General features: G+C 38.9%; 1 pseudogene; it reads right to left on the reverse strand.

Annotated features, from left to right (window-relative positions):
* Positions 1–4,418: 4,418 nt before the first annotated feature.
* On the reverse strand, positions 4,419–9,665 carry LOC126496625 (heterogeneous nuclear ribonucleoprotein A1-like 3; annotated as a pseudogene).
* Positions 9,666–10,230: the final 565 nt, after the last annotated feature.

The following is a 10,230-nucleotide window of genomic DNA, read 5'->3' on the forward strand; positions in this document are numbered from 1 at the left end:
AAACGAAAGAGACAGAGAGAGAGAGAGAGAGAAAATGAGACAGAGAGACAGTGAGGCAGAGAGACAGAGAAAATAAGGCAGACATGCTCTCTATACTTTCACAATAAGCTTACTTATGCTTTTACTTGACCTAGCATAAGTACATCCCTAGAACAATGATATAATGAACCTTTGGGGCAACTACTAGGCTAGGTTAGGGGTGCGGTGCCTCTGTTGGAACAAGATAGGGAAAGACATGTTTTAATGTACGTTAAGGACTGGATGAACTCTGTATAGTCTGTAGGATGGTCTGTCTCTGTCTCTCTCTCTTTCTGTCCCTGTTTCTCTGTATCTTTTTGTCTTTGTGTCCTTACTCTATCTCACTGTCTATCTCGTTTTTCTCTGTGTCTCTCTGTTTCTCTTTCTCTGCATGCTTGTGTATGTGTCTCTCTTCATCACCTCCCTTCTCATTTTTTCTTTTCATTCCATTTATGATTTTAAAATACATTTTCTAAGTACTTGATTGGTCTAATTCAGTCATGTGACTCAACACTTAGACCTGCTCACAGTAAAATCAAAATGGTTTCCTGAAAACATAGAAGCTTGAGAAGAAAATGTGCCCAAGAGGAAAGCCATTCTGCATCCCCGTGGTGGTCACTGCCAGGTCAGTAAACTTCTTGCAAAGAAGGACCGTCTTCTCAATGCTTTGGAAGAACATGGAATAGTTAGAAGAGATCCAGTTGGTTTGGCATCACTGTGCTGAAAGTGTGTACACCACACGTTGATTTATATTCTTACACATGTCTCAGTGTGAATTCACAAAGTGGATCAAGTAGAAATGACTTGAATCTCTTAAGTCTGAGTTTGCAAATTGATCGTACAAATTTCTGGAACATATGTCGAATGTAAGAAATGTATTAAAAGGACCTGGGGCAGAACTGATTGTCCATTGCCGTCTTTCTGTTTCTCTGTGTGGCCACCACACCATCCTTCCTCCCTCTGCTCACTTCATCTAGGGAGCCTGTTCTCCAGCTTCCAATCAGACAAGTGCCTTTTCAGTAACGAGTTGGCAAATCAGTGTTGAGCAAATGAACTGATTGTGTTATTTTTAGACCACCTGCATGACTAAAAATCACTTTCCTAGTTGAGCAATAAGCAAAATTTGTGTTTATATACTGGTTAAATAGTAAAATACTATGTTTTTATTATAAATTTAGGAGCTGGCATAAAGAAGGGTGAAAAGTTATGGGGTATGTTTCACTTGAGGAAAAGAACCTAGAACCTGAAAAAGTAGTATCTAACCATAATAGTCTTGTAAATTTGCTGTGTGTGTGTGTGAAACAAAACAGTAACTGCCAAATCATTTTAGTCATAAGCTTCTACGATATGCTATCATATGTGGTACACAGCATTTAAACCTTTGTCAGAGACCCTGCTGACAGAAGTGGACATTTGCAAAGTGTTTAAGGACTTTGAATTCCATGCCATCCAGTGTTTGCAGCGTGCATGCAGTTGCAAAAGCAAGAGAAATGAGGACTACAAAGACTAGAGACTGAAGCTCCCTCAGTTGCTCCTGAGTGGGGGCAGGGCCATGCTTGCCCTGCTCCTCAGCCTGTGAATGGGTATCCTCCTGACAGTTTCAAAGTGGTTCTGGGCCGCGTTGAACTTCTCTCCCTGTGGGGGGCTAATCTTATAAAGATTTCAGCCACACAAGCAACAGTGTCTGGGGTGTAATGATCACTTTGAAGTTTGTTTGCTCGCCAGTGCATTTAAACAGCTTAAATGTTCCAGGAATAGGATTAGATGCCCCAGCGAATTCTTTTCATTTACCCCCAGCAGTGGTTCCCCAATACGCTGAGAGGTTTACATGGTATCAATTTAGAGGCATGCTGCTTCTGAAGATTTTCCCCTTCACCCTCTCAATTTTCTACTCCTCTCAAGGTCTTGCTTAGAAAAATATTAGAGGTCAAGTCTCAGTCGAGAGGGACATCATCATTATTATTGTTGTTTATTATTATGCCCTTTGGGCGTGCACAAGATAATTTTCCCGAGTTATCTTCCAAAGTGTTGTTAGCTGAATAAGGAGAAAGGAAAATGAGAGCAAAATTAAGGGCGCTTTTGCACTGCTTGAAGATTAAACAGTATTGACTGTCTGGTTAGCCCCACCTCTCATCAACCATGCTATTTGGAAGCAGGGAGTCCCAATCGTTGATTTGTTCTGAGTTGTGCAGTCAGTTAACACCAGATCACATCTTGGGGCTTTGACATTTAGGCAGTACAGAGATTGTGAATCTCCTTCAGCCAAGCCCATAAGCTATACTTGAAAATAGCGGTTTGTAGTGTCTCTCAATACCCAACCATCCTTTTGTCCAGCGCTGGTGTAGTAATTCACTATAATCCAAACGTGGATTGAATTTTGCCATCACTTGGTATGGAAGGAAAAGTGTACTCCTGAGCTACTGTGAGCCTTGAAAATGGTCTCTGGGACTAGGGGGGGATTAGTGTAAAGGATGTTTAATATTCTACCTTTGATGATTTTCCATGAAAAGAACACAAATATTTTTGACATGAGACTCTGTCTGTCAGGGGTATAACCTATTATTAGTAGGGGACATTTTAGCATGAATAAGAGCCTGGGTTTCACGTGTTTTAGTTGAATTATAAGTTCAAATTTAAGAAGAATTTTGAGATATAAAAACAGTGCTTATCATACGGATTCATGCTTGGATGCAACCTTGTGCTCAATAATGGTTAAGAATATGGCCCAACAGGCCCAATGCCAGCAGTAGGTGACCAACACAAGATGGACTCATTGGTGATTTTCAGAGGATTTTTTTTCTCATAATGTTCCCCCTTTTCTTTAACCTCACAGGTATTTTTGTTTCTATTATGGCTTCTGATTTTGTGTTTCTGTGAGATTTCTGTGCATGGGAGTGTATATCTTTTCATCTGAGTGTGTTTCTTGTACCTTTGCTTTGCCCCCCTCCCCAACATCTACTTCTTTTGTCCAATTCTGTTGCTAATTTGATTTTTTTGTTGTTGTTGCCCATTTGTTTTCAAATGAGAGACAGGAATAAAGGGTACGCATTTGGCTTTGTGAAGAGGAGGTGGGGAGGAAGTGGGAGAAGCTGGGGGAGCAGAACCGTGGCCAGAATATATTGTATGAATGAAATATATTTTCAATAAGTATGATTAACTATCAAAATCATTAAGCAAAGCATATTATGGTTTAATTAAAAATATTACAAAAGAATAAGGTCCAAGATAGTAAGTTTAAATTTGTTTAAAACATGAAGAACAGCTGGGCGGTGGTGGCGCACGCCGTTAATCACAGCACTTGGGAGGCAGAGGCAGGTGGATCTCTGTGAGTTCGAGACCAGCCTGGTCTACAAGAGCTAGCTCCAGGACAGGCTCCAAAGCTACAGAGAAACCCTGTCTCAAAAAACCAAAAATAAATAAATAAATAAATAAATAAATAAATACATACATACATAAATAAAAAAAACATGAAGAACAATTTAGGTGCGTGTGTGTGTGTGTATGTGTGTGTGTGTGTGTGTGTTTGTAGCTTGATGGCGTGGTCCTTGAGTTTGAACTCAGTAGACATCAACTTCATGTCACAGTGTTAAAAGATTAAACACACCTCAAAGGATTTGTGCATGTGTAAGATATCTATTTTGATAACTATTTTTCAAGAGAATTAAATTTGTTTATTGATTACACCATAATGGAAGATACACAAAGTCCATTCCCATCTGTTATTTTATCTGATACCGTTATTCAATTTTGATATTGCATAGGATAGGCCAAGAACCATTTTATAACCAAATTGTGACCTTGCTTGGATGATGCCCCTTTTTATGGTGAAACTCATTAAACTCCCAATAATACCTGGCACTTTAACTACACTAAGGCTTTTGAAGAAAATGGCTGCTACACCCAAGCAATTATAAATAAATTCCAAAAGGAACTTGGCATCGCCCTGAAGGAATTCTAACTTCATACTGTTGGGGAAGTTTACCAAGATGACTTCAGAGGAGATTAACTTCACATAGCACATTTAAAAAAGAAAAAGAAGAAAGAAGAAAGAAGAAAAAAAGACATTTATTTAGCATCATGATCAGGCTATTACATTTAGCAATCAACAGCATGGGTGATAAAACGTCTACAGTAAAAAGCCCCCCCCCCCCCTTTTGGAATGCTTTACACTTTCCACAGAACAGAAACTAAAATAACCTGTTAAACAATTAGTCACAAATACAGTCCTGGAGTTGTTCTGCCCATCCCCGTGAGTATTGTGTAAAGCATGTCTTCTTTGTAGCAGCCAGGCCTTGCCACCATTGTGCTTGGCTGAGTTCACAATCTGTCATAACCTGTAGCTTCCCTGTGACTTCTCTGGCTCTTTTTTTCTTCTCTAAAGCTTTCTTTCCTGGCTGTAATTAGAACCCCCTGCCACTGCCATAGCTGCGGCTGCTGCTGGTGCCACTGTAGCCACCTTGATTTCATGTTAGCAAAGAACTTCCCTCTGCCACCATTAAGGGCCGGAGCTTCTGCCTCCAAAGTTTTCTCCTTTCATTGGTACAAAATTTGAAGACTGATTGTTGTAATTGCTGAAATCATTGTAGCTTCCATCTCCAAAAACTGCTTCCATCATTACCGAATCCATTACAACCATCCCCACGGCCTCCATATCCACCACCACCACGGCTGCCACTGAAGCCACCACGACCACTCAAGTTTCCTCCTCGACCAAAATTGTCCTTGCTACCAAAACCACCTCCACTACCAACACCAAAATTTTCAGAATCGCTTCGACCTCTTTGGCTGAATGAAGCATGAGCCATCTCCTGCTTTGATAGGGCTTCTCTTTTCTTTTTTAAATTATATGAAAAAATATTTTATTATAATTATTTGTGTGTGTGGAGGTGTTTTAATAAGTGGATGTTTGTGTTTCATGTATGTGCCTGCTGCCTGTGGTGGCAAGGAGACAATGTCAGATCATCTGAACGGGAGTTATTTGTGGGTCCCGAGAACAGAACACAGTCCTCTACAGAATAGGACTTTGCTTACTTTGCAGTTGGGGCCATTCACAGTATGGTATTTCTGAATAACAATCTTGTCTACAGTCATGGTCATCAAAGGTGACAAAAGCAAAACCTCTCTCTTTTCCACTGCCTCTGTCAGTCATGATTTAATAACTTCAATTTTTCCCATACTTCTCAAAATAATCTCTCAGGTGGATGATTCCACCAATGAAGATCTTTACCACAGTTAAGTGATCACCTGGTCTCTGAGAGTCCTCTCTTGACACAGCTCTCACAGGTTCCACAACTCTTCCACTCACCTAACTCTTCCATTCATAGGGGCATCCACTTCCTCCACAGTGGCGTGTGTAACAAACAGAAAGCCCCCAGTATCGTTTGGTGTTTGGATCTCTCTTTACCACGCAGTCAATGAGTGGTCCCCATTGCTCAAAATGGTTCCTCAGATTCTCCTTGGTTGCTTTTGAAGCACAGCCCTACAAGGGAGAGCTTCTGCGGCTGTTGCGGCTCCTTGGGAAACGATTGCAGGGAAATGGGTGCCTTCAGCGATGTTTCCTTGGCTGCATCAATAGGCAGAAAAGCTTAAATCAATCCCTAAAATTAAGTAAGAAGTAAGATACTGTCCTTGTAGAGAACTCAGCAAAATCAGTTACCAATAGTTCTGCAGTGTTGCGCTCACTGTTGAGACATTGAAGCATTTCATTTTTTTGTGTTCTTTGTGTATGTTCCACAATTATGTTTACAATATAATAAATGTTTTCTTCAGGATTAACAGGTAGACTGTATCCCAAGCACTTTCCTATGTCTCCAGCTTCATATGATGTTAATGTCTGGATATAACAATATCAATGTCATAACTTATTTTTTGGTAGAATATTCAGAATTTCCCAGACCTTGTTCTACATATTGGAAACAGTTGTAGTGGTTTTATTAAAATACATTAAAACAGGTGAAATTATTTGACTAAAGTTTCTGAATAGCTTAAGAATTCTGAGAGAATATTCATATACCTCACCAATTTCTATTAATGCCCAATTAATAATAAATAATAAGAAAATTATTAGAGAAGTCAATGTTCTAAAATATGCTTGTCAGCATTCAGGTTTATTTTTATTTTTTTCATGCTACTCAACTATATCTTTGAGGATTTTCATGTAATTCTTAGTGATTTTTACTTTTTCTTTTCAAAGCTCATTATGTGGGGGAAGAGTTCCTTTCTCTGCAGTTATTGTATATATTTCTCGAGGCTGAGAATAGCTATTCTGTTTCATTTCAAATCACATCTTTACCTTGCTGTTATGGTATCTGAACCAGCCCGTTTAAATGACCCTATAAAATAATCATTTGAGAGCTCTATAGATTATTGTAATAATGCCATTTTGTGCTCAGAAATTGTGAATAATTGCCTCAATGTTAGAGGGGACCAATCACAAAATGGCTAAAGGTTTGGTGCACTTTGTAAAGGAAACAGAAGGGTGACACTTACTTTATTCCTCACTGGGTAATCTCACATTTTTTCATATATGTTCTCTGCATCCCTCACCAAGTTCCTATCACCATGCTCCCTCTCTTTCCCCGAAGCAGAAAACTTTCTGCTCTTGGAAGCAGAGTTAGAGGCCAATTGACCTTCTCTTCCCATTCTGGCAGGATTACCTAGGGACCTGCAGCCCATCTCTTAGGGGATGCTTTGTTTACCACATGCAAAAGGCTGCACATACACAAAGTGCTGATCTCTCTCTCTCTCTCTCTCTCTCTCTCTCTCTCTCTCTCTCTCTCTCTCTCTCTCTATCTCTCTCTCTCTCCCTCCCTCCCACCCTCTCTCTCAACACCAACCTATTTTAAGTGACATCTTGCTTCCCCCACTTGATGCACGATGCAATCAGGCAATGCTGCTTGCTGCTCTTCTTTCCTTTCCCACTTTGCTTAGTTTCCTGACAATGGATTCTTATAAACTCTCATAGTTATTTGATAACTTTTACTTAAAGGCTATCCTGAGCAAGGAATGATTTTTTTTATTTTTTTAAATTCCTTTTTGTTGGTACAGAGAAACATTGCTTGGCTCTATTCCTGTTTTTCCTTAAAGTATTCTTTTGCTTCACAGTCAACACCATCCTGTGAGCAAGATGCATTTTGCTTTCACTTGAAGAACTGGACTTGATATTTTGCTAGCCCCTTAAGGAAAATTAATAGTAATCCCCCCAGAAGATATATGTCCAGATAAGAGAAAAATTAGAAATATTTTTGCTTTTACTGCCCTTATTAATTTTGAATGGCGTTGAAACAATTGTGATAATGTAATTATCGACATGTGTACATGTTCTGTTTTAGGCTTGCTTACGGTGTGACCTGTGAGAGTGTTCACTGAGGCCTTCAACTGTACATGCTGTAGGAACAAGCGCCACTTAAGCTGGCTTTGTTTCCTAAACAAGTATCTAATCTCCTCATTAATGATATATGAAACTAAAAATCAATGAACTCCGGTGGTTAGAGCTTTTTAGTGGAACTAATGGATACACCTTGTCTAACATTAGAAACTTCACTTGTGGTTTGCAGCTGCTCATGAGGAGAAAACAGGAATGTAAAAACAAGGTCTCTGGCTAGGGTAATAATTGGCCTGTGAGTTCTGGATAAGCAGGTCTCATAAATATATAACATATGGAATAAAGTATCGCCAGTTCACATTCCCTCACATTAAATAGATATGGTGAACCCTGACTATAAAGCTCAAGATTAAAGACAGTAAAATTTTGCTTGGATACATGCCCTATTGAGCCTCGTTAAAAAGACTCTTAACTGTGATTTTAAGCCTCTGACATGCTGATATCATGAACTATTTAAAATAAGCAACATTCCACAAGACTTGTTCAGAGACATAAAAAAAAAAACACTTCAATAGGCAAGTGGGTCAAAATACTGATATATTTCTGATAGGCCATAAATAAGAGTGTGGTGGCCATTTGGACAGACACCTAGGACATGAAAAGAGTCTCACATATAAACAATCTAATATATATATTTCACACACACACATTTTATCTCTATGGAAACCACAGGCCTTTAAAGCCCACTCACATGTACTATTTTACTGTCTAATCCATTTCTTCTTCTTTTTTTTTTTTTTGACTATTCTTGTTTAAAACAGTACAAGAAAATGTGACCTCACAGGAAAGATAGTAAATCCCACTGAATCAGAAATTATGTTTATGTTTAGCTTCTTCAAAATACATAACAAAGTATTTACTTTGTTCTAGTTAAATCAGTGATGGGCCATGAAGACCATATGTAAAGTTGGGCTGGGTTTCTGTCTTTCTTTTTTTTATTGATTTTATTGAGCTCTGTATTTTCCTCTCTTCCTCCTCCTCCCCTTCTACCCTCTCCCAAGGCCTTCATGCTCCCCATTTACTCAGTAGATCTTGTCTTTTTCTACTTCCCATGTAGATTAGATCCATATATATCTCTCTTAGGGTCTTCTTTGTTGTCTAGGTTCTCTGGAATTGTGAATTGTAGGCTGGTTTTCTTTGCTTTCTGTCTAAAAGCCACTTATGAGTGAGTACATATGATATTTGTCTTTCTGGGTCTGGGTTATCTCAATATGATGTTTTCTAGATCCATCCGTTTGTTGGCCTGGGTTTCTAATTAATGGAACAGTCTGCCTGACTCTAAGGGGATCCTGGTGCACCAGTGCACAAAGTTCAAACTGTGTCTTTTCCAAATTTGTGCTTAATGTTTTCTGCATAAATGACTTACTACACATTTCATTAATGTCTTTGTAGCCCTCTCCTAGTAGGAAAAAAATGACTAATTGAAAAACTCTTTGAAAGTTTCAATCTGACCAAACAGACTATTTATTTATTTATTTATTTATTTATTTATTTATTTATTTATTTTACTTTACACACCAACCCCCTTTCTCACCTCCTTCACCTCCCTGGATCTCAACCCCCATCTTCTCCTCAGAGGGGATAAGGCCTCCCGTGGGGAGTTAGTAGAGTCTGGCATACCAAGTTGAGGCAGGACCAAGCTCTCCCCTCTGTATCAAGGCTGAGCAACGTGTCCCTCCATGGGGAATGGGCTCCAAAAAGACAGTTCAATGGTTTTTCCCCTATAATCAGATTAGCGACCACCCTAAATGCCATTATAGAGCCTTGATCCAGCAACTGATTGAAACAGATACAGTGGTCCGCAGACTCATTTTAAAATTCTAAGCATACAACCAGGTGCCAAATTTCTGGGTACCACCCCAAGACAAACATAATAGCCACTTATTGATTGCTTGGAGGAGAAGCAGCCTCTCCCAGGAATAACCCCCACCTCCTAACTGATTGTTCAATGCAGATTGGTCAGCCTTGACATCATATATACACAAACAACAAAAATGGACTCTGTAAGTTTTATTTGTATATATTTATGTACATTCTTGATGTAGGATATCCTTTTGTATATATGTTGTTTTTTTATTGGTTGGTGAATAAAGCTGTTTTTGTCCAATGGATTAGCAGAGTAAAGTCAGGCAGAAAATTCGAACAGAGATAGAGAGGAGAGTAGGCAAGAGTCTAGAGGATGCCCTGTATCTGTCAAAGGAGAAAGATGCCAGAATCTTACCGGTAAGCCACAAACTCACTTACCGGTAAGCCACAAACTCATGACGATACATAGATTAATAGAAATGGGTTAATTTAACATGTTAGAGCTACTTAGAAATACACCCGTGACATTGAGCAAACAGTGTGACAGTTAATATAGTTTCTGTGTGATTATTCAGGTCTTGGCATTTGGGAAACAAAAGCACAGTCTCCAGTTTACACATGCGTACATATATGAAGGTAACAAATGCAATCAAAGAAGCTATCAACTTGAGAGTATGGGGACCTGCAAAGGTAATTCAAGAGAAGGTAACCATAAGGGGACTGCAGGAAGGATGGGGGAGGAATGATGCAATTCTATTTCAATTAAAAATTTTAAAAATAAATCAAAATAAAAATTATCAGAAGGGAACTATAAGAATTATAAAATACATTCTACTTATGAAACAAAATGAGGTATGTACACTACAGAGCACTGAAATCCAGAAGGCCCCTTTCTCTGGATACTAGGAAGACTTCCACAACTTCAAGTACAGAGAAGCTTACTCTAAATTCTTCAGAGGGCATTTCTGAGAAGTCTAAAAGAAAAAAAAAAACACAATTTCTTACAGCTCTAATGCTATACA

This window comes from Alexandromys fortis, unplaced genomic scaffold, assembly GCF_014885135.2.
Source record: "Alexandromys fortis isolate MF-2015 unplaced genomic scaffold, M_Fortis_MF-2015_v1.1 scaffold_6, whole genome shotgun sequence".
NCBI lineage: Eukaryota > Metazoa > Chordata > Mammalia > Rodentia > Cricetidae > Alexandromys > Alexandromys fortis.